Source organism: Eleutherodactylus coqui, chromosome 1 (assembly GCF_035609145.1).
Source record: "Eleutherodactylus coqui strain aEleCoq1 chromosome 1, aEleCoq1.hap1, whole genome shotgun sequence".
NCBI classification, from domain to species: Eukaryota; Metazoa; Chordata; class Amphibia; order Anura; family Eleutherodactylidae; genus Eleutherodactylus; species Eleutherodactylus coqui.
In genome coordinates this window covers 109,078,445-109,105,980 of record NC_089837.1, presented here as the reverse complement: position 1 = coordinate 109,105,980, position 27,536 = coordinate 109,078,445, and the positions used below count along the sequence as shown (strand labels likewise).

General features: G+C 45.9%; 1 protein-coding gene across 1 annotated transcript in view; it reads left to right on the top strand.

Annotated features, from left to right (window-relative positions):
• Positions 1–21,625: 21,625 nt before the first annotated feature.
• The window catches only part of SERPINE2 (serpin family E member 2), a 57,567-nt gene continuing 51,656 nt past the window's right edge, over positions 21,626–27,536 (top strand). The window contains exon 1 of the mRNA XM_066598963.1: positions 21,626–21,722. The gene's annotated coding sequence lies outside the window, so the exon portion shown is untranslated. The remainder of the gene's footprint in view (positions 21,723–27,536) is intronic.

Below are 27,536 nucleotides of genomic sequence, written 5' to 3'. Positions count from 1 at the left end.
ACCGGAACATTTTTGTATTTCGCCGATGCTCGCTAAGGTTTTCATGTGTGAAAATCTTGGCAATTCAAGAAAATGATGGGAACGACACAGCAACGGATAGGGACGATGTTAGCCCATTGAATTCAGTGGAGCCGTCAATACAGCCGACTCCACTGAATGCAATGGGCTGCCGGCGATCGCGGGATGAATTGTCGGAAAGGGGTTAAATATATAAGCCCTTCCCTGCAATTCATCCAGAAATGTGTAAAAATAAAAAATATATATATACTCACCTGGTGCCTGCAGACGGAGTTCAGCGCGGCAGGCTGCAGTTCTCCTGAACTGCTCTGAACAGCTATGAGTAGTATTCAGCAGCCGGGGATTTAAAATCCCCGCCTGCTGAATAAGATGCCTCTGATTGGTCACAGCCTGACCAATCAGAGGCCAGCCCTCACTCACACCTATTCATGAATTCATGAATGGGTGAGTGAGGGCTGCCTCTGATTGGCTCAGGGGCAGGAGAGCTGCCCCTGAGCCAATCAGAGGCAGCCCTCACTCACCCATTCATGAATTCATGAATGGGTGTGAGTGAGGGCTGGCCTCTGATTGGTCAGGCTGTGACCATTCAGAGGCATCTTATTCAGCAGGCGGGGATTTTAAATCCCCGGCTGCTGAATACTACTCACAGCTGTTCAGAGCAGTTCAGGAGAACTGCAGCCTGCTGCGCTGAACTCCGTCTGCGGGCACCAGGTGAGTATATATATATTTTTTATTTTTACACATTTCTGGATGAATTGCAGGGAAGGGCTTATATATTTAACCCCTTTCCGACAATTCATCCCGCGATCGCCGGCAGCCCATTGCATTCAGTGGAGTCGGCTGTATTGACGGCTCCATTGAATTCAATGGGCAAACATCGTTCTTCTCTGTCACAGCTGTTACAGCTGTGGCAGAGAAGAACGATTTGTCTTCTATATGTTCTCAATGGGGTTGGCGCTGCTGCCGCCGGCCCCATTGAGCGCATATAGAAAAGATTTCTCAGGGAAGAAAGTTAAAGTAACCCGAACATCCGAACATCGTGTGGTGTTCGTTACGAATAACGAACATCCCGAACACCCTAATATTTGCCCGAGCATCAAGCTCGGACGAGTACGTTCGCTCATCTCTATTAACGACCTACCCCCGGAATAGTGTATCATTGCTGTGTCAGAGGAATTGTCTGTCTAGCAATTGTGCTGCCACAGACAGACTTGTGGTTGGCTATTCTGCTGTAAGAAGGGGTAATGCAAAAGCATTCAAAAATATTTATTCACTCTTGCAAATGTTTATTCGCCCGAGCGAATATTCGCCCAAATATATAATCACTGTGTGATGCTGCTGCAATAAGCTGTGAAAGAGACACACAGAGAATAGAGACTGTCCTGCAGCTGTCAGAGAGATATGCACCATGGAGAAGCTGATTCCACAGGGAGGATTAAGGACTTTATTTGGACTGCCTGAGAGGACACCAAGGTCCAGTGAGAGTATGGACCTGTGTGGCATAGTAAAGAATCATGAGGCACATCAGACCATGAGTAAGATGGCCTACAACTAAAGTGATCGGTGTACACCATGTGAGAGAATTGAGGATTAGTAAGCAGGCCTGCTAACAGTTTAGAAGTAATAAAGTCTTCATGTGCATAGAGATTGATAGTTCCAGTGAGGACCCTGGACAGAAGAATTAATGGGTTTTGGAGGTGTAACTTCTTGCGGCTTGGTCCAAGATAATTGTTCTATTACGCTGCATTTAACAATCTTTTAAGCAACATTCAAATATTACACAGCCACCAGTGGAGTGAATACTCTATTTCATGTTCTTTAAGTAAAGTTCAGTTGTTTTACAAAAAAATGTGTGTTGCCACCATCACCCCTGCTTTACACTGCATCTACATTACAGTTGCTGACTGGTGAGGCAAACGGGCAACAGAGAAAACCAACAAGTCATTGGTCAGTACTGGGTGATCAGTAGAGATAGATGTAAGGCCTAATGAGAATCCACACAAAAGAACAGGAATAGTCATAAGTCACTACAAACTCAGATTTAAAGAGACATAGACATCAGAATACATTATACAGAATCATCTGGACAGTCATGTACTCTGCCCAAATGCCACCCAGCAGGTTCCCTAACGCTATTAGTACCACTACTGTGGTACCCAACCCCAAAGATAGTTGTGGGAACACAGACAAGTAAGTGCCTTAAAGTTAGTTCATTGATATCAGATCATTGGGGTTCAATACCCAGCAGCCACGGGAGGCTCTGTGCATCAGAACTCGCACAGCTCCATACACTATTCAGTGGCTTGGAATGGTAATGCAGCTCTTACCTATTCACTTGAATGGGACTGAACTTGTAGCACCGTTCTAGTCACCGCACAATATATGGAGCTGCGCTAGCTCTGGCGCACAGTAACTCCTGCAAACAGCTGATTGGTGTCTGTCGAGCACTGGACACCCAGCAATCTTATATTGATGACTATCCTTTAATCAATAGGATAGTTAATCTTTAATACTATAGTGGAGGAAACCTACTTTTATACAATTTTCAAGCTCAAGTTCAATCATAGCAGCGTATAGTATGCATTGTAAATTTAGTTCTGTGTGCCTTTATATGATGCACCCGGAAAGCTTCTTGAGGAGAATAGTTCCATCACCTGGGATGCATTGGAGCATACCACGATACTTTACTTAGATATTCTCCTACTGTGTATATTAGAGGCTGGCAGAGGTGCAATAGGGTCTCAGCAGAAATACGATAGGAGCCAAGCTGATGCCCATAAACACAGCATTTGAGATTTGTGTTACAGAGATCATAAATACTGGTGCGTGCATGATTCATTAAGGTGAGAAGGATTAATTAAAGGGATTGTCCAGGGTCTCATAAGGGACCTTTTATTATATAACTTTTACTGCAAGGTCTTTGGATACACAATGTTTCTGGTTTTTCCATCTGGAACGTAAACAAAAAGATTTTTTCCATTCCCAACTCTTGAAAACGCCACGTACAACTGAGCGTGGGAAAAGCAGGACTCCTCCAGGTTAATTCCTGCCACCTTCTACTTTGGCCCTGTGCTTTGTTGACAGACATGCAAAATGCCAAACGAACAGGGAACTGAAGACGCCTGAAATCGAATGGCATATCTGACGGAATCATTTGCATTCTGACAATTAATACATCCTCCCCTTTTTGCACATCCGGTCCAAACGATGGTGAAACCTGTGCTGTGATTGGTTGCTATGGGCAATAGTTTTTAATCTTCAGTGCTGAGATAAAATGAAAGCTGCTCTGCGATTGGTTGCTATGGGCAACAAAAACATTTTTTTATGTTTGTTTATTTACTGTTTCACAGTTTTGATAAATGAGGGCCGGTGTTCATAAATTTGCTCCATGTATTCCTGTCTGGTGACAGATCATTTTTGCAAACTGTTATCCACAAGGACATCCAAGGCGGAATTAGAAAGGACAAAATGGGCCAATGATTGGTGGCTCCACCCGGGTTAGACTGGAGCTAAACAGCAGTCCTGAAGCACAAATCAACGCTGAGTATGACTCTTCTAGTGGGAATTACGTATTTGAAATAACCAGAACTACTAAATTGAGTATGTAGAATCCATTGGTGATAGCAAATTAGGGGGCTGTTGCATTAAAATTCAAGCAAAGGCAAAAAAAGGCAAATAAGGTTACCAAGACATTTCCTATTTTTTTTTAGCCTATAAGCTTCTCGGGGTCAAGATTATACTACCGTATGTGCAAAATTTCATGTCAATCAGTCATACAGTTTGTGCGCGATGCTCCAACAAACAAACAGACATTAAAAAATATATAGAAGATGGAGTGGAAATCCGCAGCAGCAGATTAAGCTGCGTGTTAGTGTACATAATGTGGAAATACTTCGATTTTGTGAAAGGTCCCTAAAAGGGTGTGCTTTTTTTCATCATCCAATAGGTGACACTATAGAGGTATTGTTCCCTCTTCCTTATTTGCATATATATTTCCCAGAAGAGCAACATGGCCTTATAAGTCTCCTCACTCACCTAGGTGCTCTCCTCAAGGAGTAAAGATAACCCTTCAAACGCACGTCATAGGCCTCTCACCAGCCAAACCAGTATCCTACTGCACACTGATGAAGGGCAAACACCCCGAAACAGCTGTCTGTGTGTGGATTCTGGTTTGGTTTTCAATTCCCTATTATTGCTCTACAGTCCTGTATAAAGGGTCAGGCATTGATTTGCAGGAATGTTGCCATCCAGTTGGTGAAAAAAACTTAATGGCAGACAAACATGTAGCCAGGAAAATCCAAGCTTAGAATTCAGGTATCAGCAAAATAAAGTAACCCAGAAGAGTTAGCAAGTAAGTTGGAAACATGAAAGTGAGACGATATAATACAAATAGCACAACAGCTAGATTCAGTAACTGGCAAAGGCAATGAGAACAAGTCAGTTAAATAGAATGCTGACAGCTATAAGAAAGAGGTAAATTGATTGATTTGTCAATCAGACTCAACCAGAAGAGCAGGAAATACCAAAGCTAGATTTAAAGAGACACACACAATTGATTGTTATGAATTGTTTGTATGGCTGTGTGTGCACTCTGCCTATATACCACCCATCAAGTTATATTGCCACCACCATGACACAAGCAGTGGCATCTGACACCAAGGATCTTTGCAGCTACACGAACAGGAAGGCACATTACAGAGATCAGTAAAGAAATGAAGCTATGTGAGAGCTAGTGAAGGCAGTGGCGTCCTGGACACACAAACTCCATATTCAGCATGTATTACTTGCATTGACATGGCCACACGAAATGTCTGAAATGAGGAGAAGCTTGCAAATTACATATCAGGGGGACTAAAAGTGAAAGAAGATTGTAGCCTAAAGGCCCTTTTACACACAACGATTATCACTCAAAATTCACTCAAAAGCCATCTTTTGAGCGATAATCGTTGCGTGCCCATCTTTCACTTTTCTGTCGAATGATGATTTTCAGTTAGGCATGAAATCCATTGTTCAGCAGAAGAGCTGATTAGAGGGACCGCACACTGTGTTCTGCCCAGGGAGCGCTGATTACATTGTCTTAGCTGTCAGCCCCATTGCAGAACAAAGGGAATTTATTCAGAGAACAGCGAGTGGTCTGTTCTCTGAATACAGCTCCCGGGCAGCTGCACTTGCTACTAATTGGTACTAATAGGCATTAGTACCAAGTAGTAGTTTATGCAAAATGATCGCTCAAAAGCCATCTTTTGAGCGATCATCTTTGTGTGTAAGAGGTCCTTAACATGTAAAACATTTTTCTGTATGAAAGGTGTCCACAGCCTTCAATTTGATTTGAGCTCCCACAATGCATTGCATTCAGGTAAGAGACAACTAATAACATTTTGAATTTAGTCTAGACAGCAAGGAAAAACAAAACAAAATAGTTCACAATGAACACCAAATAAGTGACGCAAAGTATTTATAAAGTTGCTCAACATTTTATGCAGATTTGTAACTATGAAGTTCTCCTAGAGTTTTTCTTTGGAACATGTTTTCTTGTAGCTCTATGGAAAAAGCCAGTGATATTCCTGTACACCATGCAAAATGATAGACTGAACTCTGCTACATCTGTAATATAGTAATATGACAAAGGAGGACAGGATGGACTCATTACAAATGTAATTTATTGCCTTCTCTTACGTCTAAGATGTAAATCACTTAGGTCATAGTGAATCACTACAAACATGTAGTAACAGTAATATGTTTAACAGACAATCACTGTGTTTCCTGGAAGCCCGAGGATGAATAAGAAATGACCATATGGGTGGGTGTAGTTATGATTTCAAGACTCAGAAGACAGATGTCTGTGGTCCCAGGGAATTCAGGCACATACAATACTTCACTTCATTCTAAATTATTTTGTGACCAATGCCTAGTAATGCAACATGAGCGTTACATATACTCCTGTAGACAGTGCATGAAGCATAACACTCACTATCTACTGTCTGTACATATACAGCATGCACTCCCCTCTTACCTGCTAACCCAATATTGTGTATTATGGGCCCAAATGAAGGGAAGTGAATCAATCATATTCAAATGTACACCCCAAAATAATGCATGTTGGGACACAACTGTATTAATGCAGGTATTTAGCACATACGATGATTTTATACGCGGTGTGAAAAGATAGATCTTGCCCATACTTTGGCCAAGATACGCAGGAAGTTTCCATAGACTTTAATGGGATTCGGAAAAAAGGGAGGGGGAGGGAGTTACCCTGCGTACAATCCTGGGAAAAGATTTAAGCATTATTGATCATTCCAAGCATTTTACAGCATTTTACATGGTTTTCATCGCTTCTTCGTATTTTTTGACGATATGCAGTCGCTCCCGTATGAATGGCTGAAAATACACAAATAAGGATCGGGACTCGATCGCAGCTATTCTTCAATGCGATTATATGAAGTCTACGGGCAAAGGAGGCCTTAAAGGAAACCTCCGACACATGTTCATAATTAGTAAAATGGACTTAATATAGTAATTTAACATAAAAGAGCTGTTACTTCTTTAAACATGTTTTACAAGCTATTTCTTTTCTATAGTCTTTGGATCCCCATGCCCAAAACTATATAAAAGGAATATACTCACCGTAGCGCTTGACCGCAGTTTCGGCAGTCTGGCACCGGGGCATCTGACAGGTGACATCAACCATACGCAAAAAATAGAACCAATTCATTTCATGGGGCTTGTTCACCAGCACATATTTTGTGTGTTCAATTGCGTTATGAAAAAAAATGTAGCACGCTCTATTTTTCTGTGCATTTGCGCAGGAAAAGAACACATCTTGAACTTATTAAACTATTTGGCCATTCCAATGGCTGAAAGCATTAATGCGTTTTTGTGCACAATTGCTCAGGACTAGAGATGAGCGAACACCAAAATGTTCGGGTGTTCGTTATTCGAAACGAACTTCCCGCGATGTTCGAGGGTTCGTTTCGAATAACGAACCCCATTGAAGTCAATGGGCGACCCGAGCATTTTTGTATATCGCCGATGCTCGCTAAGGTTTTCATGTGTGAAAATCTGGGCAATTCAACAAAGTGATGGGAACGACACAGCAACGGATAGGGCAGGCGAGGGGCTACGTGTTGGGCTGCATCTCAAGTTCACAGGTCCCACTATTAAGCCACAATAGCGGCAAGAGTGGGGCCCCCCCCCTCCCAAAAACTTTTACTTCTGAAAAGCCCTCATTAGCATGGCATACCTTTGCTAAGCACCACACTAGCTACAACAAAGCACAATCACTGCCTGGATGACACTCCGCTGCCACTTCTCCTGGGTTACATGCTGACCAACCGCCCCCCTCCCCCCCACAGCGCACACCAAAGTGTCCCTGCGCAGCCTTCAGCTGCCCTCATGCCACACCACGCTCATGTCTATTTAGAAGTGCGTCTGCCATGAGGAGGAACCGCAGGCACACACTGCAGAGGGTTGGCACGGCTAGGCAGCGACCCTCTTTAAAAGGGGCGGGGCGATAGCCCACAATGCTGTACAGAAGCAATGAGAAATAGAATCCTGTGCCACCGCCATCAGGAGCTGCACACGTGGGCATAGCAATGGGGAACCTATGTGCCACACACTATTCATTCTGTCAAGGTGTCTGCATGCCCCAATCAGACTGGTAATATGTACCTTAACAGTAACCGCGTTGGTGGTAATGTGGTGGTGACTGCGGACCTAGTAGCGCGGTTTTATTTTGTTGGTTTTCGGAATGTGGCCAGGATTAAGTGGGCCGTGGCGGGGGGATGGTGGGGGGTCTCTCTTGTAGTGTCGGTAAAGGTGAAATTCTTGGACTGCCACCAGACGAACCAATGCAAAGGCATTTGCCAAGAATGTTTTCCCTGTTGGAGGAGGAGGGGGATGTTTTTGAGGCACTACGTGTCCTCTCCACGTGTCCGTGGTTATATGCACCTTAACAGTAACCGCGTTGGTGGGAAATGGCCTCGCCGCCATCATGTCTTTGGGAAGCCTCTGTTTCCACACCCCAGAGACATACCATTAGCAGCGGTATAGGCAGAGCCCATAATTAGTAACATTTCAGCCGTAGCATTAGGACAGGCCCCACTAACATATCACTAGCAGCATTATAGGAGGAGCGCAGTCTTCGTTCCATGTCAGCAATAGTAGCACTCAAGACAGGCCCCAGTAACAATTCCGAAGCAGCAGTATAGCGGGAGCGCAGTCTTCGTTCCATGTCAGCAATAGTAGCACTCAAGACAGGCCCCAGGAACAATTCCGAAGCAGCAGTATAGCGGGAGCGCAGTCTTCGTTCCATGTCAGCAATAGTAGCACTCAAGACAGGCCCCAGTAACAATTCCGAAGCAGCAGTATAGCGGGAGCGCAGTCTTCGTTCCATGTCAGCAATAGTAGCACTCAAGACAGGCCCCAGTAACAATTCCGAAGCAGCAGTATAGCGGGAGCGCAGTCTTCGTTCCATGTCAGCAATAGTAGCACTCAAGACAGGCCCCAGTAACAATTCCGAAGCAGCAGTATAGCGGGAGCGCAGTCTTCGTTCCATGTCAGCAATAGTAGCACTCAAGACAGGCCCCAGTAACAATTCCGAAGCAGCAGTATAGCGGGAGCGCAGTCTTCGTTCCATGTCAGCAATAGTAGCACTCAAGACAGGCCCCAGTAACAATTCTGAAGCAGCAGTATAGTGGGAGCGCAGTCTTAGTTCCATTTCAGTAGCCTTAGTATAGCCAAGGCCCAAGTTACATTTATGTAGCTAAAGTGTAGGCCAACCCCACACACACTTCTGTACCATGAGTGCAGGCGAAGAACATACAAATTGCTATGATTACACTGTAGGTGAGGGCCCCAAAAAATTGGTGTACCAACAGTACTAATGTACCTCAGTAAACATTGGCCATGCCCAACCAAGATGGCAGGTGAAACCCATTAATCGCTTTGGTTAATGTGGCTTAAGTGGTAACTAGGCCTGGAGGCAGCCCAGTTTAACGAAAAATTGGTTCAAGTTAAAGTTTCAACGCTTTTAAGAGCATTGAAACATATAAAAATTGTTTCGAAAAATTAGATGAGTGAGCCTTGTGGCCCTAAGAAAAATTGCCCGTTCAGCGTGATTACGTGAGGTTTCAGGAGGAGGAGCAGGAGGAGGAGGAGGAATATTAGACACAGATTGATGAAGCAGAAATGTCCCCGTTTTGGATGGTGAGAGAGAACGTAGCTTCCATCCGCGGGTGCAGCCTACGTAATGCTTACGTCCGCTGGTGGAGAAGAGAAGTCTGGGGAAATCCAGGCTTTGTTCATCTTGATGAGTGTTAGCCTGTCGGCACTGTCGGTTGACAGGCGGGTACGCTTATCTGTGATGATTCCCCCAGCCGCACTAAACACCCTCTCCGACAAGACGCTAGCCGCAGGACAAGCAAGCACCTCCAGAGCATACAGCGCTAGTTCAGGCCACGTGTCCAGCTTCGACACCCAGTAGTTGTAGGTGGCAGAGGCGTCACGGAGGACGGTCGTGCGATCGGCTACGTACTCCCTCACCATCCTTTTACAGTGCTCCCGCCGACTCAGCCGTGACTGGGGAGCGGTGACACAGTCTTGGTGGGGAGCCATAAAGCTGTCCAGGCCCTTAAAGACTGTTGCACTGCCTGGGATGTACATGCTGCTCGATCTCCGCACCTCCCCTGCTACCTTGCCCTCGGTACTGCGCCTTCTGCCACTAGCGCTGTCGGCTGGGAATTTTACCATCAGCTTGTCCGCAAGGGTCCTGTGGTATAGCAACACTCTCGAACCCCTTTCCTCTTCGGGAATGAGAGTGGGCAGGTTCTCCTTATAGCGTGGGTCGAGCAGTGTGTACACCCAGTAATCCGTTGTGGCCAGAATGCGTGCAACGCGAGGGTCACGAGAAAGGCATCCTAACATGAAGTCAGCCATGTGTGCCAGGGTACCTGTACGCAACACATGGCTGTCTTCACTAGGAAGATCACTGCCAGGATCCTCCTCCTCCTCCTCCTCAGGCCATACACGCTGAAAGGATGACAGGCAATCAGCCGGTGTACCGTCAGCAGCGGGCCAAGCTGTCTCTTCCCCCTCCTCCTCATCCTCCTCATGCTCCTCCTCCTCCTCCTGTACGCGCTGAGAAATAGACAGGAGGGTGCCCTGACTATCCAGCGGCATACTGTCTTCCACCGCCCCCGTTTCCGAGCGCAAAGCAGCTGCCTTTATGGTTTGCAGGGAATTTCTCAAGATGCATAGCAGAGGAATGGTGACGCTAATGATTGTAGCATCGCCGCTCACCACCTGGGTAGACTCCTCAAAATTACCAAGGACATGGCAGATGTCTGCCAACCAGGCCCACTCTTCTGAAAGGAATTGAGGAGGCTGACTCCCACTGCGCCGCCCATGTTGGAGTTGGTATTCGACTATAGCTCTACGCTGTTCATAGAGCCTGGCCAACATGTGGAGCGTAGAGTTCCACCGTGTGGGCACGTCGCACAGCAGTCGGTGCACTGGCAGCTTAAAGTGATGTTGCAGGGTGCGCAGGGTGGCAGCGTCCGTGTGGGACTTGCGGAAATGTGCGCAGAGTCGGCGCGCCTTTACGAGCAGGTCTGACAAGCGTGGGTAGCTTTTCAGAAAGCGCTGAACCACCAAATTAAAGACGTGGGCCAGGCATGGCACGTGCGTGAGGCTGCCGAGCTGCAGAGCCGCCACCAGGTTACGGCCGTTGTCACACATGACCATGCCCGGTTGGAGGCTCAGCGGCGCAAGCCAGCGGTCGGTCTGCTGTGTCAAACCCTGCAGCAGTTCGTGGGCCGTGTGCCTCTTATCGCCTAAGCTGAGTAGTTTCAGCACGGCCTGCTGACGCTTGCCCACCGCTGTGCTGCCACACCGCGCGACACCGACTGCTGGCGACATGCTGCTGCTAACACATCTTCATTGCGAGACAGAGGAGGAGGAGGAGGAGGAGGGTGCTTTAGTGGAGGAAGCATACACCTCCGCAGATACCAGCACCGAGCTGGGGCCCGCAATTCTGGGGGTGGGTAGGACGTGAGCGGTCCCAGGCTCTGACTCTGTCCCAGCCTCCACTAAATTCACCCAATGTGCCGTCAGGGAGATGTAGTGGCCCTGCCCGCCTGTGCTTGTCCACGTGTCCGTTGTTAAGTGGACCGTGGCAGTAACCGCGTTGGTGAGGGCGCGTACAATGTTGCGGGAGACGTGGTCGTGCAGGGCTAGGACGGCACATCGGGAAAAGTAGTGGCGACTGGGAACTGAGTAGCGCGGGGCCGCCGCCTCCATGATACTTTTGAAGGACTCAGTTTCCACAACCCTATACGGCAGCATCTCAAGGCTGATGAATTTTGCTATGCGGACGGTTAACGTTTGAGCGTGCGGGTGCGTGGCGGCGTACTTGCGCTTGCGCTCCAACAGTTGCGCAAGCGACGGCTGGACGGTGCGCTGAACTACACTGCTGGATGGGGCCGAGGACAGCGGAGATGAGGGTGTGGGTGCAGGCCATGAGGCGGTAGTGCCTGTGTCCTGAGAGGGGGGTTGCATCTCAGTGGCAGGTTGGGGCACAGGGGGAGAGGCAGGGGTGCAAACCGGAGGCGCTGAACGGCCTTCGTCCCACCTTGTGGGGTGCTTGGCCATCATATGTCTGCGCATGGTGGTGGTGGTGAGGCTGTTGGTGTTGGCTCCCCGGCTGAGCTTTGCGCGACAAAGGTTGCACACCACTGTTCGTCGGTCGTCAGGCGTCTCTGTGAAAAACTGCCAGACCTTAGAGCACCTCGGCCTCTGCAGGGTGGCATGGCGCGAGGGGGCGCTTTGGGAAACAGTTGGTGGATTATTCGGTCTGGCCCTGCCTCTACCCCTGGCCACCGCACTGCCTCTTGCAACCTGCCCTGCTGATGCCCTTGACTCCCCCTCTGAAGACCTGTCCTCCTGAGTAAGCGTTGCACACCAGGTGGGGTCAGTCACCTCATCGTCCTGCTGCTCTTCCTCCGAATCCTCTGTGCGCTGCTCCCTCGGACTTACTGCCCTTACTACTACCTCACTGCAAGACAACTGTGTCTGATCGTCATCGTCCTCCTCACCCACAGAAAGTTGTTGAGACAGTTGGCGGAAGTCCCCAGCCTCTTCCCCCGGACCCCGGGAACTTTCGAATGGTTGGGCATCAGTGACGATAAACTCCTCTGGTGGGAGAGGAACCGCTGCTGCCCAATCTAAGCAGGGGCCCGAGAACAGTTCCTGGGAGTGTTCCCGCTCCTGAGCAGGTGTCATTGTAGTGGAGTGAGGAGGCTGGGAGGAAGGAGGAGCAGCAGACAGAGGATTCGGATTTGCAGCAGTGGACGGCGCAGAACTGCGTGTTGACGATAGGTTGCTCGAAGCACTTTCTGCCATCCAGGACAGGACCTGCTCACACTGCTCATTTTCTAATAACCGTCTCCCGCGTGGACCCATTAATTGGGCGATGAATGTGGGGACGCCAGAAACGTGCCTCTCTCCTAATCGCGCAGCAGTCGGCTGCGACACACCTGGATCAGGAGCTCGGCCTGTGCCCACACCCTGACTTGGCCCTCCGCGTCCTCGGCCGCGTCCACGTCCTCTAGGCCTACCCCTACCCCTCAGCATGCTGTATTACCCGTGATTTGATTTCACAGGCAGGAAATAAATTGGCGCAAGACTGCAGGCCAAATATAATTTTTTCCCTTTTTTGAAAACGAAAGGCCCCACTGCCTCTAGTGAATGAATAATCTAAGTTTAATAACTGTGCTGTGGCCCTGCTAATGTGTCACAGAACGTGAGGGTAGCAGAGTTATTATAACTCTGGCAGAGCAGGTATTTTTTTCCCAATTAAGGAAAGCAAATGGCGAAGCCAGCAGTAAAACGTAGCTGGGTGCGTCTGATTTTTAAACGTTGCACACGCAGCCGACACGTACACACAGCCCTTAGGACGGACAGAGGCAGGACAAATAGTTTTTTTTTCAGTTTTTTTCCACCAAAAGGCAGCACTGCGTATATTCAATGAACATGAGAAGTTTAATAACTGTGCTGTGGCCCTGCTAATGTGTCACAGAACGTGAGGGTAGCAGAGTTATTATAACTCTGGCAGAGCAGGTATTTTTTTCCCAATTAAGGAAAGCAAATGGCGAAGCCAGCAGTAAACCGTAGCTGGGTGCGTCTGATTTTTTAACGTTGTACACGCAGCTCACACGTGTCCACACTCCACAGGACGGACAGAGGCAGGTCAAATAGAATTTTTTTCACTTGTTTTACAAGCAAAAGGCCGCACTGCGTATATTCAATGAATAATAACTGTGTTGTGGCCCTGCCTACACAATTCTTTCCCTGCAGTATCAATGGAGGGTGCAATGCTCTGCAGAGGCGATTTTGAGAAGAAAAAAAAAATGCAGCACAGCTAACAGCAGCCAGCACAGTACTGCACACGGTTAAATATGGCCCTAGAAAGGACCGTTGAGGTTCTTGAAGGCTACACTCACTCCTAACACTCTCCCTGCCTATGCAACACTTCTGTCCCTAATGCCGGGTGCAACGCTCTGCAGAGGCGATTTTGAGAAAAAAAAAAATTGCCACTGCTAACAGCAGCCAACACACAGCTATCAGTGGCCCTAATAAGGACCTTTGGGGTTCTTGAAGCCTACACTAACTACCAATTCTTTCCCTACAGCAGCTCCGGTACAAACAGCACTGTCCCTCATCTAACTCACAAGGCATCTGAGGCGAGCCGCGGGAGGGGCCGACTTTTATATTAGGCGGACACCTGATCTCGCCAGCCACTCACAGCAGGGGGGTGGTATAGGGCTTAAACGTTGCAGGGGGAAGTTGTAATGCCTTCCCTGTCTTTCAATTGGCCAGAAAAGCGCGCTAACGTCTCAGGGAAGGAAGTGAAAGTAACCCGAACACCGCATGGTGTTCGTTACGAATAACGAACATCCCGAACACCCTAATATCCGCACGGATATCAAGTTCGGACGAACACGTTCGCTCATCTCTATTCAGGACTTAGATGCACAAATACACATTGTAAAAAAACGGAGCAAGTACACATACGCTTGTGTGCAACTCGCACACAAGCATATGCATATTTGCTCTGTGTTCGGACACCACATGCACAGCCAGCAGTGTGCTGTCCAATCTACGGACAGCCTACATACAGACATGCATTTTCATGTCCTAATTCTTATCTGTGATAGGACAAGAATAGGACATGTGAAGAGTTCTTTCACACAATCCATGTCTGCGTGAAAAAGCTTAGCGTGTATGCTGCCTCATTTGATATTATGGGTCCGTATGCTGTCTGCATGTCATCCGTTTTTTCACATCTGACATACAGATAAAAATACAATAGCATGTTGGAGGCCTTAACCTGTATTAGTAAGATCTGTATGTACCATGGATAAGATAACAGATACTCGGGTTTTGGCTCATTAAAAGTTACTTTAATGTCATCAGCTTAGGCTAGCTTCACATCTTCATTTACGTTTCCAATTTTCTGTCCTGTAATAGGAGTACTGAAAATTAAAGATGTTGAATCTTTTGTAGCGGGCAGGGTCAGTCCTTCGACTGGGAAAGGTGGCGGGGATAAATCTCATAATATGTCACGGGTGGCTCTACCATCCTTTCCCAAAAATCCAAGGTGCAGTCGACCCAGACGCAGACAGGACCTGGGAATAGTGAACTAAAAAACTTGATTACCTGTTTTGTCCTCGTGACGCCAGTGCCCCTTCACAGTGATATAAGATGAATAATAAAGTCCACAGTCAAAGGGAGTTTTTAAACTGGAGGCACACGGTTTTCTTTTACTTGTATGGTTAGGGCAAATGTTTCCAAAAAACAGCATTTAACAGTCTTAGGCATTACAATGCAAACACTCCTGGGCAGATTCTTCCCCCAACAAGTTTTTAGAAGTCACTCTCCACTCTGAATATCCGCAGTCCAAGTTATCTGTTGGACCCGATGACCCTGGAGGTCCCTTCCAACTCTACCATTCTATGATTCTATGACTTGGTGGACACATACCGCATACACTTCACTTGTCTCTGTTACAATCAAATTCATCCCTCTGGGTACTCAGTTTCTCAGTTGCGCATCCTACTGTGGTAGATGAAAGGAGGAACCACCAACTCCAAGAGACCACCGCCGACTCTAAGAGAACAGGATCTGCAGGTTAGGGACACAGAACACGTAACTAGTATAGGATGAGTTAACACAAAGCACAAACACCAATACACTTACAGACTACAATCCACAAAAAGGAGACAAACGTCACAGAGAGACACTATAACTTTGGGCCACTACACTGTCACTATAGACACCAACTGTGCCTGAACAACCCCATTAACGATAATAGGGTATGTTGGATTTCTATTATGTGGCACATCATTTTATTGAAAAAAAAGGAGTTCTGCATGCTGCACTATTGTCTCTGGTATTACAGTATTTGCATTGGTGGACTTAGATGTGGCCTTAGATCTAAGTAGCTTTTCTGTTATGTCTTTGATTAAAAGGTGTGATTCTCAGTATGGATTGAGCTGCTGCAATTGATTTAGCTGTCTTGATTGGTATTATCAGAAGCCGTCTGCACTACATTTACTATATTACAAGTACTGTAAGCTTGTTCGGTGTGAGTAAAGTATGTTGTACAACTTACCACTAGGGGTCTATATAAAGCCCTTCTAATGAAAGTGTAGTATCACACATCTACAGTGTTAACCATGTCATAGTCTTTACTGAATGAGCACAAATGCAGTAGACTATTATGTGTTTGTGGCTGCTGTGGATTCTCCTATGATAGTCTGACTCCTCTTGCTTCTATTTGGTTAGAACTTCTGGTGGTGTTTGACGAGCCTAGGGTGTTTTTGTTGATGCTCTGGGCTAGATAAGTTCTACTGACCACCGCTATGTAATGATACACCGCCGTGTTTTTCACCCCTTGCATTGCAGTATGTTAAATCTCTGGCAAATCTATAGGAAATGTACTATATTATTCAAATGTGCAGCATGCGCTTACGTCCGCGCCATTTTTTCCTACATAAATTGTTCTGTATTTTGTTCTGGATTCATAATGCGGAATTTGAGTAATGCAGTAAACTATACATTGGAGGACCAATCCTGTACAGGATGAATGCAGTAAACTATACGGCGGAGGACCAATCCTGTACAGGATCAATGCAGTAAACTATACATTGTAGGACCAATCCTGTACAGGATCAATGCAGTAAACTATACGTTGGAGGACCAATCCTGTACAGGATCAATGCAGTAAACTATACATTGGAGGACCAATCCTGTACAGGATGAATGCAGTAAACTATACGGCGGAGGACCAATCCTGTACAGGATCAATGCAGTAAACTATACATTGTAGGACCAATCCTGTACAGGATCAATGCAGTAAACTATACGTTGGAGGACCAATCCTGTACAGGATGAATGCAGTAAACTATACATTGGAGGACCAATCCTGTACAGGATGAATGCAGTAAACTATACAGCGGAGGACCAATCCTGTACAGATCAATGCAGTACACTATACATTGGACGACCAATCCAGTACAGGACCAATGCAGTAAACTATACATTGTGGGACCAATCCTGTACAGGATGAATGCAGTAAACTATATAGCGGAGGACCAATCTTGTACAGGATCAATGCAGTAAACTATACATTGGAGGACCAATCCTGTACAGGATCAATGCAGTAAACTATACATTGGAGGACCAATCCTGTACAGGATCAATGCAGTAAACTATACATTGGAGGACCAATCCTGCACAGGATCAATGCAGTAAACTATACAGATGAAGAAGACCAATCCTGTACAGGATGAATGCAGTAAACTATATAGCGGAGGACCAATCCTGTACTGGATCAATGCAGTACACTATACATTGGAGGACCAATCCTGTACAGGATCAATGCAGTAAACTATACATTGGAGGACCAATCCTGTACAGGATCAATGCAGTAAACTATACATTGGAGGACCAATCCTTAACGGATCAATGCAGTAAACTATACAGCGGAGAACCAATCCTGTACAGGATCAATGCAGTAAACTTTAAGTGGATGGCCAATCCTGTACAGGACCAATGCAGTAAACTATAAGTGGAGGGCCAATCCTGTACAGAATCAATGCAGTAAACTATACAACGGAGGACCAATCCTATACAGGATCAATGCAGTAAACTATACACTGGAGGACCAATCCTGAACAGGATCAATGCAGTAAACTTTAAGTGGATGGCCAATTCTGTACAGGATCAATGCAGTAAACTATAAGTGGATGGTCAATCTTGTGCAGGATGAATGCAGTAAACTATACAGTGGAGGACTAATCATGTACAGGATGAATGCAGTAAACTATACGGTAGAGGACCAATCCTGTACAGGATCAATGCACATGGCATTTCTTTGTGCGTGACCTCTAATTTACATTTATGGCAATGGGGCAAATTTATGAATTTGTTTACTGTTAATGGTAATTGGGACTATTTAAAAACTGTTATTAATTTGGTTGGCAACATATGGTCTATCCTCTACAAAGCAACGTCGGATTTTAAGCTGTCCAATCCTATTATTTTCACTGTCCAATCCTATTATTTCCTATGTTCAGCAAAGGAATTAGGCTGATATTGTTATGTACTCTCTGGAGCTTTGTACGTCTCTTCCAGGAAGAAATCTGACTGAATTTAGCCAAGATTAATTTTGAGCTTTAAAACCTTAGATGGGCATTGTCTTTTCAACAAACATTGCATAAATCAATATTGCAGACAAATATAACACATTTTATAATACTGTATATCTTACCAAAGAAAAATACTTTTTTCCTCACTTACCAGGCTCCATCTTCTGTTCTCCTTCCCTTGTAAATGATTCATTTACTGTGAAATACTGAAAAAAAAAGTACTAGCTCAGATTACATGCTGCACATTGAAGTCTTTGGAAAGGAGAAGAAAAAGAGGAGCTGAGTGAGAGAGAAGCAGAGAGACAAACACCTAAGTACAAACACACACACACGCTGCTGGCTCTAGTTGTAAGTGTTTTACATTTCAGCTACTGGAATCACATCTACACTGCTCAGTACTTCTCTACAATGAATTTAATGCACTGCTTCTCCGTATATGAGTGATAGCAGAGCAGAATCTCCTCTGTGTATGCTATGTAACAGTTGTATTACAGCAAACATAGGGGAAACTGAGAATTCGGTATGGAGCCTGCAGAGGGGAAAACTGCTGAACAATGCAGAATATTATGTAATAGGCATAAATAGTGTTATCCCACATGTACGGTATGCACATGTCAGCCTATTCTGAAAAGTCATGTGAAATAACTGTTGCGCTATAAAATCTTACTCTACTTTTTAAAGTGAAGCTGTTGGGTTTATCAAGATTGAATTTTATCAACTATCCACAAGATAGGTAATAAAAGTTTGATCAGTTGGGGTCTAACCACTGAGATCCCCAATATCCCTGTCCTTGGTCCCATGGGCATACGTATAGTGGGTGCAAGGGGTGCAGTCGCACCTGGGCTCAGGAGCCCTAGGGGGCCCATAAAGTCTCTCTTCCACATGTTGCAAACCAATACTATTAATGAAGCTATATAGTTGGGGGCCCAGTTTCAGATTTTGCACTGGGGCCCAGCAGCTTCAAGTTACGCCTCTGCTTGGTCCCATGTGTCAGTCGCACATAAGCAGCCCCACTCCATTAACTTCAATGAAGTTGACGAAAATAGCTGAGAACAAGCGCTGAGCTATCTCCAGCAGTCCCATTCAGAATGACCTCCACTCTATTCAGTTTCAGTCTTCTCCTTACTGCTAGGGAAGGGGGGTGTGCAGTGAGCCCGCAGTTATGAGAAGAGGCAGACACAGAAACCAGGGGCGTAGCTAAAGGCTCATGGGCTCAGGTGCAAAGGTTTGTCTTGGGGCCACCAGCTTCACTTAATCCCTTAACACAAAGGCATAACTTGAAGCTCCTGGGCCCTTAATGCAAAACCTGTAACAGGGCCCCCAACTATAATGCTTTATTCATAGTACTGGGCTCCCTATGTGGAGAAGACAGGCCTTATGGGCCCCCCAAGGCTCCTGGGCCCGGGTGCAACCGCATCCCCTACAGTTACGTCAGTGACAAAAACCCCGATCTCGGAATTTGTGGGAGTCTAGGGGGTTAGACTCCCCCTTTAACACTCGTCAGACATATCATTGTCTTACATCAGAAGATCCCACCAGCAGTAGCTCATAGGTTGTGATTGATGCTAGGCATGAATTACTGATGTCATCTCATTTGAGGAAATCTGCTCTTGTGTGTTGTATAATATAAATGTTGCACAGTACTATGGAGAATACAATGTATTGACTGACACGTGTAGTACCAGTGTGAGGGTATTCACATGCGGCATATATGCTGCATAATTTCTGCTGCAAATTTACGTGCAGAAAATACACTTTATATTATGCTAGAAGCCAAGTGGTTGAGATTTCAAAAAATCTGCTGTGAAAAAAAACTTTGATGTGGATTTTAAATCCACAGCAAATCACTTTATGCTGCTTTTGATTAAGGGGTTGAAATCCATGACAAATCTACACCTAAGGCCGCCTGCAGACGGCCGGGTCGGGTCCGGCTGCGAGAATTCTCGCAGCCGGACCCGACCCGAGCGCCTGCAGAGAGCAGCGCGGCACTCACCCGCTCCCGCTCTTTCATATGCCGGCATGCGACCAGGGAGTAACGTTTCTGTGTGGGGCTCTGTGAGCCCCGCACAGAATTAGAGCATGCCGCGGTTTGTTCTCTGCGTGGGATTTCGCGCAGACAAACCGCGGCCGTCTGCATAGGATTGCGTATTGTAATGCAATCTTATGCAGGCGAGTATGGGCGGAAATTCTGCGGGGAATCCCACCACGGAATTTCCGCCCATCTGCAGCTGTGGACAATACAGTGCGTCTATGTGAATGTACCCTAAGGCCACTCTCACACATGCCATCAGCAAAATGCCCCAATTTTACTTTCGTTTTTAGACACAGGTTCCTGCCTCCAACAGCAGGTTTTAACGCTCCCATCATTCTGATGTATGATGAGGTGAGTTAATAGAGTTAAGTAAAATAGAGCAGACAGCGCAGGTCTGCAAATCTACATTGAAATCAATGGGCACCTTGATTACTGCGGGGGGGGGGGGGGGGGGAGGGAGAGGGGGTGACAGGTGAAAGAGAACGTAGTGAGTGATTGGGGCAGCTAAAGATGGTTTTACACCTGCGCCCAGGGTTCCGCTTTCCTGCTTCATTTGGGGAGCAGGAAAGGGAAATCCCCGCAAGGGAGCAAAACCAACAGTGCTGAATGGACCCCATTCACTATAATGGGGTCCGTTCAGTTTGCACTCAGGTGCGCGGCTTTTGTGTGCACGCTTTCTCTTCTGCTATTTTGAGCTGGATCTGCGACCGAACGTCCAATGCAGATGTGAAACCGGCCTAATAGTAGCATTGAAGCACACGGTTATAAGGATGCCATGTTGCTCATGCTTGGTGGAGCAACTGGGGATCTATGATGCTCCGAATTAGGGCTCCCACCCACTGGCGATATTTTCACCACTGCGATGCGAGACTAAAGTTAAAGTCTCGCATCGCAGTGCGAGAAAAAAATCGGCATGACGCCGACATATCGGCATGACGCCGACATATCGCCAGTCTTTTCAATGGGGCCAGCGGCAGCAGCGCTAGCCCCATTGAAAAGAGATGGAGAATGCCGCAGACTTCTGCCACAGCTGTGACAGCTGTGGCAGAGGATTCCTTCATCCCCGTGGGGATGAAAGAAACTCCTGCCACAGCTGTCACAGCTGTGGCAGAAGTCCGCGGCATTCTAGCCCATTGCTTTCAATGGGGCTAGCGCTGCTGTCGCTGGCCCCATTGAAACCACTTGCGATATGCCGGTTCTATACAGGCCTCCTTCTTGAGCTGCGATGCAAGAGTTTTCTCGTGCTCTCGCAGCGCAAGAAAGAAAATATCGCCAGTGGGTGGGAGCCCTTAGGGTCAGTAAACCCAGCATTTGGAACATATGTTCTTATGACAGTCGCATTCACGCACCCGTAATATGCTTGTGTGAAGCTGGCCTAACTGAAAGCTGCATGTGTGTGACATCAGGACAGGATATGCTCCGGATAGACAGACACTAGAGAGTCGTTATTGCCGTTGCTGCCACTTGTACACTGTAAAATAATCTGGTGCGACATTGCAAGAGATCTATGTGTGCATGTCAATTGGGGAAGATATTCAATAAGAGAGGCTGTTCACTGCACTGAAATCTCCTTTCACCTGCCAACCCCAGTAATAAGCCCCCTGCTTACCCCTAAACTGTAGCACATCACACTACCCAGACATTACTCATTTAAGTTCAGAAGAAGAGATTTCACTGGCTGACAGCAGCTGTTATGTAATCACAGGCAATCATTTCCAAAAGTTGCAAATAAAGGTTACAAAATGTTACATTTTTTTTCTCCTTCCTTACAAAAAGTCTTCCAGTTAACAGTGAGGGGCTGTGTCAGAGGAGGAAAGGAGGGTGGGTGGACTTTAATAATCTAGAGGTGGGGGGAGGAGGAGGAGGCATGAAGTGGATGGCTGGAGGAAAATCACAAGAGAAGCATCAGTTGAATGCAAACCTTCAACCCAGGCACAGGAGACAAACTACAGCTCAACAAGGAGGTGAGGAAGCGCTTTACTCATGGAGTTGTTCTCTGTGCCTTTAGATGTAGACGAATGAATGTATCCTCTGTGCAGTCAGGAAAGACTCCTTCACTTTAACCATTCAGTTAGTCTAATGCTAGTCATTTCTTTTGTCTATGAGCTACCATCATAATATTTAGCAACTAGGTTAAGTGATGCATTCGAACTGACTTTTTCATGTTTTCACAATGAAGTGTGATTTATTTGTAGTTTTCCCATAAACCTGCTGTGTTATCCTAATTCAGTAAGTTAACAAGGTGAATGAATGAAGAATCCTCAGAGTTAAATCCTTCCACCTCTGCTATATCTGTATACTGTTCTTCATAGTGAAAGGTTCTTTGTTTGGCAGTCTACCTATAATTGTTCATTATTTGGCTGCTATTAGTTTGTGCAAACTCAAGTGCTTAATTAACTGGCTGGTAGACCTGCAGCTGAGGTTTTAGGTTTCACTCTCTGTTTCTGGATTTCGCCCTTCCAGACTTCTGTGGGTCCAAATACTTCACCATGTATTTGAATGTTCTGATGCTGAAAGATTTGTGATTGGCAAATGTTCGTTCTGAGTTGTAATAAGATGAGAAAAGTCTCCATGTAGTCTGAAGTAGCACATAAGAGCTGTACTTTGATTAGCCCTCCAGGGTATACAGTAGCAGCCACAGGTATCTAAGATATGGGCCCTTTTAAGTATAGACTTGCTGGGAATAGTTAGCAATGGTGCCCTAAAATGCATAACTTTGAAGAATTGGGGGGACATGGTGCAAAATGAGCCGCATTAACTAAAATGGAAAAACATGGGACGACGCGCTCAAGGTCTCTTTTTGCACAGCCTGCTAATATGGCAAGAATGGTTGCATGTTCCTTTTGCCTGATCTTCAGGCCATTTGAAGTTGTACCCCATGAACAAGGAACACTTGTTCATTGGCTGATCTGATCTTTTGGTCAACCTTCTTCTTTTTTTCTTCTTCTTCTATGTACTGCTGATAGTGATGAAACTCTATCGGGAAACAAATGATTGTATGTATAACCGATTGTTCACCATACCTTCTTATTTAAAGGGAAGGCAGACAAGCACTGAGCTTGTTAATCAGCACTCGTCATCGTGACATGTTGAAGAACCCTAGCAGTTGCCTATGCTTTAAGGCTTGTTCATACTAGTGCTGTATGATTCTATTATGTTGCTCTATCCTGGGAACTGAACGACAGTTAAACTGGAAGTACTCGATCCGGCACATACCAGACAGCAGACAGACCCAATTGCCTATAATGTGACTCATCCAGATTCAGTTAGGCTGCCTTCACACTGCCAAGGAAATCGTACAAGATTTGTGCGTTGTGAGATGCATCTATTCTTTTAAATGGGTTCATTCACATTAGGGATGTTTTCCTGCATGGTACAGCGATGCTGCGCCTTTTTTTTTTTGGTCCCCTGCATAGCATGTCCTATCTTTCTGCAATATCGCCCATTGTTTTCAATGGTGTCAGCGGCAGCAGCGCCGGCCCCACTGAAAGCAATGGGAGAGCGCTGCGATCCTCTGCTGTGGCTGTGACAGCTGTGGCGGGAGAATTCCTTCATTTCTGCAGTGATGCGAAGCTATTTTCACGTCAGGGTGATATTGGGCCATGATTCACAGCCTGATATTGCCCTCACCAGTGTGAAGGAACCCTTATGCTCTCCTGCGTTATCTAGGATAAATGGAGATGGATTTTAGCAGAAATCTGTGATGGGGGTTTAAACAGAATCCTGTGAATGAGCACTTACTACAACAGTGCTGAAAACTGTTAATTTAGGGCCTTTTTGGAACTCCACTTAGCTGCAGCCATTTTCTAGAACCTCTTCCAAGATTTGTGGAAGGTGCAAAAAGTCTAAAGCAACAGCAATGTATTCCACTTCTCTGGTGCCAATTTTGCCTGAATTCTGGCATATACTTTCCTTAAGGCCTTTTTAGCTGGATTGTTTATCTGACAATCGTTCCGTTTAAACATTGGCAGTGACTGAACAACAAACGATGATTCGGTCGCTTATCCTTTTTCATTCAGTTTCTGCAGGCATAAAAATCCTTCGCTCAGCCTGTGTAAACGGGCAATCTCTCATCTATGAACAACTGCCTGTTTCCTTCTTCCCGGGTGTCTCCCTTAACGGTAATCTCTGGTGTGCTTCGTCTCTATTTGCTGAAGGATTATCGCCCCTGTGTGAAACGATCTACCATCGTCCTCTCTGAAAGGACCCTTAGTAAGTCTATGCCATAATCTTGGGCCAGTTTCATGGTAAGCCAATTAATGAGCGTTTCTTTGGGGAAACCAGAGTATATAGATGAAAGCCATATGATCATTGGAAGGGCTTGCAGATCAGATGTGGCCTCAGATGGGTTCAACCCCCAAGCTGTAGCTTTAGTCATTGGGTATTTCCTAATATGAGTTTTAGTAAATGTAGTTTTACAATTAAGACTAGATGCACACTAGTACATTTGGGGCTGTGAGCTGTCCATGTTAATCCACAGACAGCACACAGTCCCATTATAAGGCTATGTAACAATGCACATTGACATTCTTATAGACGCGCGGATGGTCTGTGCCAAAGAACTTATGACTCTCGGACAAGGAATAAGACCTGTCCATGCAAATTGGACAGCACACAGACTGGCGCCAATACAAGTTACACCTAAGCCTCCCGAGTCCAATTTGCATTCATGTCTTATGCCTCTGACAAACTAGTCTGGCTTTTCATATGCTGATCTTGGTGAAAAGCCTACTGGAGTTAGATCCAATAGATCTGAGAGGTGTATCCCTTTTTTTTATAAATTTGTCACAGTTCTAGCTATTCCATGCACCAGAAAGTCAAATCTATGCCAGTTTAGAGCTGGCATAGATTTGACATAAATTTTAGTAAATATGTGGGGCCATGGGTGGTCTCTTCCATCGACGGCTACCCACTTTTAAGAAAAGTGGTGTGAAATGGCCTTCTAAGTTTTGGCCTTAATAAATGTTCCCTTAGTTGTGCCTACTACTGTCTACTGCCAGCTATATCTACTTATGACATTGTGAATGATGGTCCTATTGCCAATGAGCAATTGTTTTTCCCCCAAGGAAAGTTTCACATTAGCGTATTACGGCTGCATTTATACTTCTGTAGTATGAACAAGTGACCCAGCCTAACAAGGGGTCTACTGAATCAAATTCAGATCGTCACAGATCCCAATGATATTCTGAGTTCATGTCAGTAGACCCGCAGTTGGGTTGGGACACTTGTTTGTATTATAAATGCACAAATGTGGCCATAATACGCTCATATAAAACTGGCCTTAGGCTTTGTTCCTAAATGGCTTGCTTATCCTGGGTGGTTTTTATAGTGGTTTAATGGCATCTGTAAGTGGTATTGATGTGCACATAAATTGTATGTTGAAAACAAAATGTTGCAGTTTTCAGTTGATTGATTCTACAAGCAAAGCATATGATTCTCCCCTCCCCACCCCCTAACTTAAAATAATTAAAGGGGTTGTCTCGCGAAAGCAAGTGGGGTTAAGCACTTCTGTATGGCCATATTAATGCACTTTGTAATATACATTGTGCATTAAATATGAGCCATGCAGAAGTTATTCACTTACCTGCTCCGTTGCTGGCTTCCCCGTCTCCATGGCTCCGTCTAATTTCAGCGTCTAATCGCCCAATTAGACGCGCTTGCGCAGAAGGGTCTTCTCCCTTCTGGTCGGTGCAGGCACGAGCGGCATTCTGGCTCTGCCCCCTTCTACGTGTCATCGCATAGCTCCACCCCATCACGTCACGTGTGCCGATTCCAGCCAATCAGGAGGCTGGAATCGGCAATGGACCGCACAGAGCCCGTGGTGCATTGTGGGTGAAGATCCCGGCGGCCATCTTGGAGGAAAAGAAGAAAGAAGTTGCAGAGAGGGGATTTGGGTAAGTAAAAATTTTTTTTTAAATTTCAACACATCCCTTGGGTTTGTCCTGCGCTGAACGGGGGGCCTATGCAAAAAAAAAACGTTTCGGCGCGGGACAACCCCTTTAAACCATCTAGCAAGAGGCCAACCTCTGTTCTGTTGAACCTCTGTTCTGTTGAACCTCTGTTCTGTTGAACCTCTGTTCTGTTGAACCTCTGTTCTGTTGAACCTCTGTTCTGTTGAACCTCTGTTCTGTTGAACCTCTGTTCTGTTGGTATTCCTCCCCACTAGGGCAGTCTGTCTATAGGGATCTGGAGGTAGTACTGCTTGGGCCACCTCTTCTGTTGCATCCGGTCCTATGTCTGGCTTAAAAAAATGTCACAAAAGCTGCTTTTATTTATTTTTTCTTATGTGATTTCAATATAACAGGGTAGGTGCTCAATGCTTCATTTCTGCCCAGGAACCTAAACTCAGTAATATCCTTTGAATTGTAATAATCTTCAGTCCTTATGTAAGCTGAGATCATAGCTTGGGCTCTCTAGTGGGCTTAGATTTTGACATAATAGGGCTGCTATAGTCAAACAGAAGAAAGTTTGTGAGTATAATGGGTTATTAAATTTCCTCAAAACCGTAATCTGATGCTAAAACACTCTATTGGTGGGTGATGTTATCATAACAAATACAGATCCTAGTGGGTTTTTTTAATGCACATATACTTGCACTATGTAATTGGAGAATTGGCACTCAAAGAGAGGGGGGAAAAAAAGCATTGAGTGCCAAGGTTCCCCTGACTGAATATGTACCTGAAATATGTTAAGGAAAATGCAGAATCGATATCAGAATAGGCTAGTTGGCTCATTGAAACGCTCAGAGCATACCTGACTTGACTTTTTAAAAAAATTTTTATTGAGTAAGCTGCCGTGTAAGCCTGTGTGCGTGTATGAGGAATAACACTAGCTGGCCATTATATCCTGCATTTCTCAATTTTTCTTCTCTGCAGACTGTACATCTTATTCAAAGTTCTCTCAGAACTGGTTGGGGGGAGGCTGCTGTTATGCCTTTTATACAATACACAAGGAGAGGGCAGCAGATTTTGCTCCCTTGTTGTGTGACACACAGTGACATGTCATGTAGTACAGTGTACTGCAATACTGAGCAGTGAAGATGTGAGTAAATAACATGTAATTAGTGCTAACAGTACATCTGTGTGCGACTCTGCTTTCTTTCCCCATAGACTTTTATGGACAGCATAAGTCATCGCCCTCCTTCACTTCTTGTTCCCTGTTTTAACTGGTGCAGTGGAGATCAAATTAGGAGGGGAGACCCCCAGTGGCCAGTACATTAGAGGGTTTTTTTAAACATGAAAACGTTTGAGTAAATAACTTAATATATACTTTGCTAGTTATCACATTTGCTACCATGTAAGCACAACATGTTTGAAAAGTCAGTGACCACTTAAAAAAGGATTAAAGGGGTTGTCCCGCGCCGAAACGGGTTTTTTTTTTTTTTTTCAACCCCCCCCCCCCCCCCCCCCCCCCCCGTTCGGCGCGAGACAACCCCGATGCAGGGGTTAAAAAAAGAACACCGGAGAGCGCTTACCTGAATCCCCGCGCTCTGGTGACTTCTTACTTACCTGCGGAAGATGGCCGCCGGGATCTTCTCCCTCGGTGGACCGCAGGGCTTCTGTGCGGTCCATTGCCGCTTCCAGCCTCCTGATTGGCTGGAATCGGCACGTGACGGGGCGGAGCTACACGGAGCCGGCATCCTGCACGAGCGGCCCCATTCAGAAAAGAAGAGGACCCGGACTGCGCAAGCGCGGCTAATTTGGCCATTAGCCGCCGAAAATTAGTCGGCTCCATGGGAACGAGGACGCCAGCAACGGAGCAGGTAAGTGAAAAACTTC